Below are 6,070 nucleotides of genomic sequence, written 5' to 3' on the forward strand. Positions count from 1 at the left end.
CCCTCACTAATGCATATGGTTGTCCATATTTAGAAATACTATTTAGTTCTTGAATTTTAGTTACTTGAAATTGGAAGGATTTAAGCACTATTGAAGTCATGACAGTTTCAGCTCTCTGCTGCCTAAGCCTTCACTTCTGTTCACCTAGGCATGCACAGACATCAGGTTCTACAATCCATGGTTGTGCAGACCCACAGCTCTTGCGATGTGCCTTGAGCAGGACTCTGCTTTGCTATCTGTCAGGATCTGACGTGGCGTTCATGCTGAGAGCACACACATGTGGCAGCTGTGTATGTATTTAAAAGGCTCACTCCCAAATGTTTCTTCCGTGATGGCTGTGCAGATTGCAGATGGCAGAGGTTGGGCTGGAGGCACAGTATGTTCTCTTTAGAACCGCAGGGTTCTTTATCAAGATAACAGGGGTTTTTTTGATAGGGTATTTTCTCCAGACCTTGGGACATTCATATTTCTCTTTCCTTCACATGCAAAGAAGTAGCAGACTAATGCTTTCCTACTTAAGGAACAGCCTGAAATGCCAGACATAACTGGATATCCTCTCAGCATAGGACACTGACTATATATGTGTATGCCTGTGAATAACAAAACTGGGGTTTGGCAAAAAGAACAGAGACCTATGGTGTATGTCTCATAACATATGGAGGGAAGGGGTCACTTTTGAAGAATCTAACTTTTTCTATATTTGTGCTTGTGACAGGTCAGCTTTTTGAATCCAGTTTCCAGCGTGTAATATTTGCCTTGCAGTTTCTGAGCTAGTAGTGTTTTCTCTGTACTTCAGAAAATTGTCACTAAATAAGTGTTCCAATAACCGTGAATGCTGGTAGGGCTGGTTGTACAAGTGATCAAAATTGAAAGACAATCAAATGTAAAAGTATCTGGCTGGGGATGAAGGGAGAACTACTCCAAGTTTCTTTAAATGGTCGTGATGTGTTTTTGGGAAGAGTTGGAAAATGGCCCTGTGTCAGGTTCCATGTCTTCCTTGTCTGGTGCACACATCCCAGTGCATGGAAAGTATTATTACTCTGGAATTTAAATATGTGTCATATGTGCCATAGTCATTAATCTGGAGTTTCTGGTTTTGAGGGGAAAGAAAGATGAGAAACCAAAGAAGGAATTAAATCAGATCTCTCCCCCTGCCCTAAGCCCTTATCATTTCTTTTACAGTTATGCAGATCTCTCATACCCTTTTTTCATTGCACAGGACCTCCTGCTGCCCAGATATGGCCCTAGATACGCTGACGCCTTAGTCAAACATAGGAACGTTTCTGTTCTTTCCTGCATCCTTTTGTCTCAGAAAACTTGTCCCTTTATCTAGTTCTTCCTTCAAGTGGCCTTTGTGATTCTCATTGGCAATGCACAGCTCCCGCCCTCAGACACCTGGGAGTGGGTGCCAGCTGCTCTCAGAGTCCAGGGTTCAGTGGCAAAGGAAAAGGAAAAGGAGCCGTTCTTATCTCAGGGTGGGAGTTTGGTTGGCTGACTGCCTGCACGTGAGGGTCTTTATACTGAGGAACTGGAGGCTAACAGTTGACAATGCTCAGTAGTAGTTTTCTGTCTCTTTCCAAATGCTGCTGTAAGTAGTCATCTATTTATCACATATTATTTGTCACAGTGTCCAGGAGGACCAGAGGAGCTAGAAGTGCTTCTTTGGAAAGCACTTCCAAACTTCCCTTGTTTGGTTTGTTGTTACTTTTTTCTTTACTCTAACCCTTGTCTTCTGCCACAATGACATTTTCTGGCCCAAGTGTATTTATTATTCCGCCTTCCAAACCTTTGTACAGAATTGTTGCCTGTGCTGAAGAGGATTTGAGCTTGTCTTTTTTAAAAGACATTGGCTCACACTGACTGAAAGCATCACCAGCCAAAGCATTCACTTTCCTGAAGGCACAACGCCTTTGGTAATTTAGGCATTTATTTACAGTGTAATTATCAATTATGCTATGCTTTTGTGCTGCACACACTTTAGATGTATTGTAGTCCCCTGCAAATATTTTGGAGACCTACGTGTGTGGTTATCTGTTCATTTGTAACTGCAGATTTCTTCAGTAAATAGCTCCTAAATGAGATTATCTGTGAATCTATTTGCTTGGCAGTAAGAATCTTAAGTCTATTTGTGTAGTGTTTTCTGTAGACATATTCTTGAAAGATTCTATCCACGTTGCTTACGGAACTGTGCAAGCTACTGCACACAGAGAAGGAAGAATGTGGTATGTTATCTTACTTGGAAATACTGGGTCACACAATTAGAAGATATTCCATCATTCATGTGTAAGATAGCAGAACTGACCTTCTGCTTGCACTCTCAACAGTGGCATTTCCTGCTTTTGAATACGTTTTTGTGCAATTTAGTATTTGCTTTAGCTTCCTGTAGAATAGTTTCTCTTCTCTTTAGGGGAACTATTGAGTTGTTTCTATAAAACAGCTTTGGCACATTCTGTACGTTTGAGTAATAACTTCTAAAAAAAGTGGGAGCAGAGGGGTAAGTACACAAAGGGGTAGAAGAGTCAAAAATGTTTTGAGTAAATTCAGATAAAAGTAACAGAGAGCTTTTCCCTGCATTTGGTTAAATGCAGAGGAGCATGGTATTATTTGAAAGGCAGGAAATTTTTGAAATTAATTTGTCCTTTCTATTGCTATTCATTCTGAGGAGTTTTTTTCTTTGAAAATAACATGGGAAACCCTTGTAAGCACCAGTTTCTACAGCTACCTTTCCTTGGTCCGTGGATAGTTTTTCTGTCAGCAAAGGAATGTGATGTGACCAAATCCAGACATTCAGAACTCCTTTTTAATAGACCCGTCCCCTTCCCCAACAAACAAACAAGCCCCAGATTCCCAGAACATTTGTTTCTAAAGATGAAACATTAACAATCTAATGAATTGAATCTTCATTTATTTTCTTTTGGTTTCTGGACTTCTTACTTCAGAAATAAGTAATATTTCTAAAGCTTTCACTTTGGTAATGAGGAATGAGTTTCTCATCCCACAGTGTGTAACTCAGATCTGGGGCTTCAAGAATACGTGGTAAAACCACAGGAATTAGCTACAAATGTGGAAGTTGCAAATCCTGTGTGATTCAATTTTGAAGGTTGTAGGAGATAAAAGCAAGAGGGGAAGTTTCTCACCATGCCACTATCAGAAATCTATGTTTATCCAAGTCAGGTGAGAAAGGATCTCTGTTCTAACCAACAAAAGGTAGCTGCACTCAGTCAGCAGAGGGAATATTGTATACTTGGTTACTCCCCAACTATTTTCTTTTGTTCCAATCTCAACTCTTAACCAAGAAATTTGTCAATAGATTGACAGTTTTGACTGCAGTAGCTGTTTGGATAAAAGCATGAAGTGAAGTTCACGTATGCTCTTCCATTACAAAAAGAAAAAAAAAAAAAGAAAAAAAAAAGGTATTTCTGGGGTATTCATGAAGATCAACTGATCTGTTCCAGTCCTATGTGTTGCTAATTCCTAAGTTAAATACCCATAGGGAAAATTGACTCTGCTATCGTATGCAAAATGATGAAATGTTGGGCTTGATTTTATCATTATTTCTCAGGAGGGAGGCTTCAGGGTTATGGTTGATAGTTCCCTTGCACCAGGTTTGATTCTTGGCAGTTGTTTAAAAAAGAAAAAAAAAAAAGAAAGAAAGCAAACCAAATTCCTGGAACTGTTAGGAAAAGAATCGTGAACGTCAAGATCCCACCATATTGATCCATGGCTTGGCTATGTCTTGAATACTGTTTATATAGTTATGGTCTCCTGATCTTAAACTCCTGGAAAAGACACAGGCCTTTCTCAGAAGAGCTGGGTAACAGGAATGATCGAGGATGTGAAATTTGCTACCAAAAGAAGTGACTGAATAGGCTGGGACTCTTCATTCTTCACAATGGAGTGTAAAATCTTAAGTGGCTTGGAGAGCATGGACAAGTATGAACACTTCCAGTGCAAGAATGTGCAAGGGTCTGTCAGGTGAAACTGCAAGGAACAGGGTCAAAGGAAACAAGATAAAGCTTTCTTATGAGTGGTGTCAAGCCTACAAAACTTGTCACCAAAACATTTTGTGGGTGCTGGTATTGCAGGTAAATAATTGAGACAAAGACCTGATGAAGGTTACTATCTAAAGGAACTGTGTTGAGCTTGCGTGACTGCTAAGCTGAGCGTGGTCGGACTGTGGGGAAGCACCCAGAGCACATATACTTGTCCTACTCTCGTTCTTCCCTGAGTGGCTGCTTCTGATCACTGCCATAGGAAGAAAACAGGGGAAGGACCTCTGAGCTGAACCTGCGGAGCCGTTTGTCAAGAAGGCAGGCAGCTCTGGGATGTATTCTCACCAGATGAGCTGAATGATACCTGACCTGCCTGTAAATGAGCTACCTCAGATGCCAGGAGCAGCTGGTCCTTTGGCTGCATGGAGATCCTATCCTCTCAGTGCCAACAACGAGCCTGTGCTGAGATTTTTGCTGTCGTCACTGGGTGGTTCTCCCTGCTAGCTTGTACAAAAGCATTGCTACGCCACACTGTTTGCTGTGTGGACGTGCCCACAGTCTAAGTGGATAAACTGCTAAATTCTCAAAAGTGGGAAAAAGGATTCCAGCATCAACTCCCACTTCGTTTCCATTTTCTGTTTAATCTATTCACAGGTCTAATCATTTTTCTTTTTTTTTTTTTTAGTGTCAGATTAAATATGCTTAACTTGGAGACTGAAAATCATTAGCTTTTTTTTGGTTCACGTATCACTGTCAGCAGTAGTAAAGCTATGCAGCCAGACCTGCTGCTGTATCAAGAATAGAATCTGGTATATTCTTTTTTAATGGCTCTGAAGATCTGACTGAGAATTAGTAAAGGACTATTTTTATTACTGAAGTCAGCAGTTCTGATTCAGTGTCCAATAGGGTCTGCCTTGAGTAATGAGATTTTTTTTAATATTGTCACTCTTCATCTTAACTACACTTTAAAAAGGAATGGCGTCTAAGCAAAAAATCTGACACTACTGCCATGATAAGCTAGTGAGGAACACTGCTAAGTATTTCTACACAAATGAATATTCTTCAACATTTTCATCATGTGATTCTCAGGGTGTCCAGTTGGGGGCACTGGGCAAACATAGAAACATGGCTATGGCCAGACTCAATGAGACTGATGGTAGCCCTGCCACATGGGTGGAAGGACAGAAACGAAAAAAGGTAAAAAGGACGAGAGGTGCAGATGCCACTTTTAATTTAGACTTTTTTTTTTTTTTTTTTTTTTAAGATGAAGTAGGTTTAGCTTTTAAAACTTTTTGTTACTAACAGCTTTAGCATTTTATTTTCCTTATCCAGTTTCTTTGGTAAAATCAACAATGACAGCAACTTCAATGTCACCTCCTTAAGAAGCAATTTCAAATTCTTGATGGGTCCATGTAGAAAAGTTATTTTATGTTTAAATTTGTTAGCATTTGGTGTTGTTAAAAAGAATACCTAGCATGAATCACTGGCTTTGCCTACCTTTTTTATTAGTATTTATTCATTTATATCAAGGGAAGTGCTAGAAAAAAAAAGTAGAACATGTTCCTTATTAGTGTACAGGATAAAGATGAGCATGCATTAAGGTCTGCATGGGCCAGTATACACACAGTGTCTCAAACAAGACCAAAGGAGAAGATACAACATGTTTTGTTCAAGGAATATTAATTACTCTATTAGCAATATGCCGCAGTGATCAGATGTTTGTGCAATTAGATGATTTCAAATGAGAAAAGATTGTAAAATATCAGCTCAGAAATTCATAAGTCTAATTTTGTTGGTAAGGTTTTCTAAAATTAGGCAGGTAGATGATATAAAGATTTGTGAAATTGGAAGTGAATCAAATTTTCCAAAATAACATTTGGTAATGGGTTTAGGAGAATGCATGAGAGCATGTACATGGGGGAGGGAATATACACGTTGGGACTGCACATCTTTAAAGAGATGTACCAGTAAGAATAAGCATTCAATGTTTCCTTCATTCCAACTGATATTTTTAACTAGATTTTGTAATAGTGCAGTGGATTTCTTGGTTCCTTGGGCTCCCGGCCTTCAATCTCATC

At 39.5% G+C, this 6,070-nt stretch overlaps 1 long non-coding RNA gene across 3 annotated transcripts in view; it reads left to right on the forward strand.

Moving 5' to 3' along the window:
- Positions 1 to 6,070, forward strand: part of LOC116230457 (uncharacterized) — a 32,139-nt gene that overhangs the window by 4,058 nt on the left and 22,011 nt on the right. The gene's annotated exons all lie outside the window — the stretch shown is intronic.

This window comes from Phasianus colchicus, chromosome 2 (genome assembly GCF_987193195.1).
Source record: "Phasianus colchicus chromosome 2, bPhaCol1.hap1.1, whole genome shotgun sequence".
NCBI classification, from domain to species: domain Eukaryota; kingdom Metazoa; phylum Chordata; class Aves; order Galliformes; family Phasianidae; genus Phasianus; species Phasianus colchicus.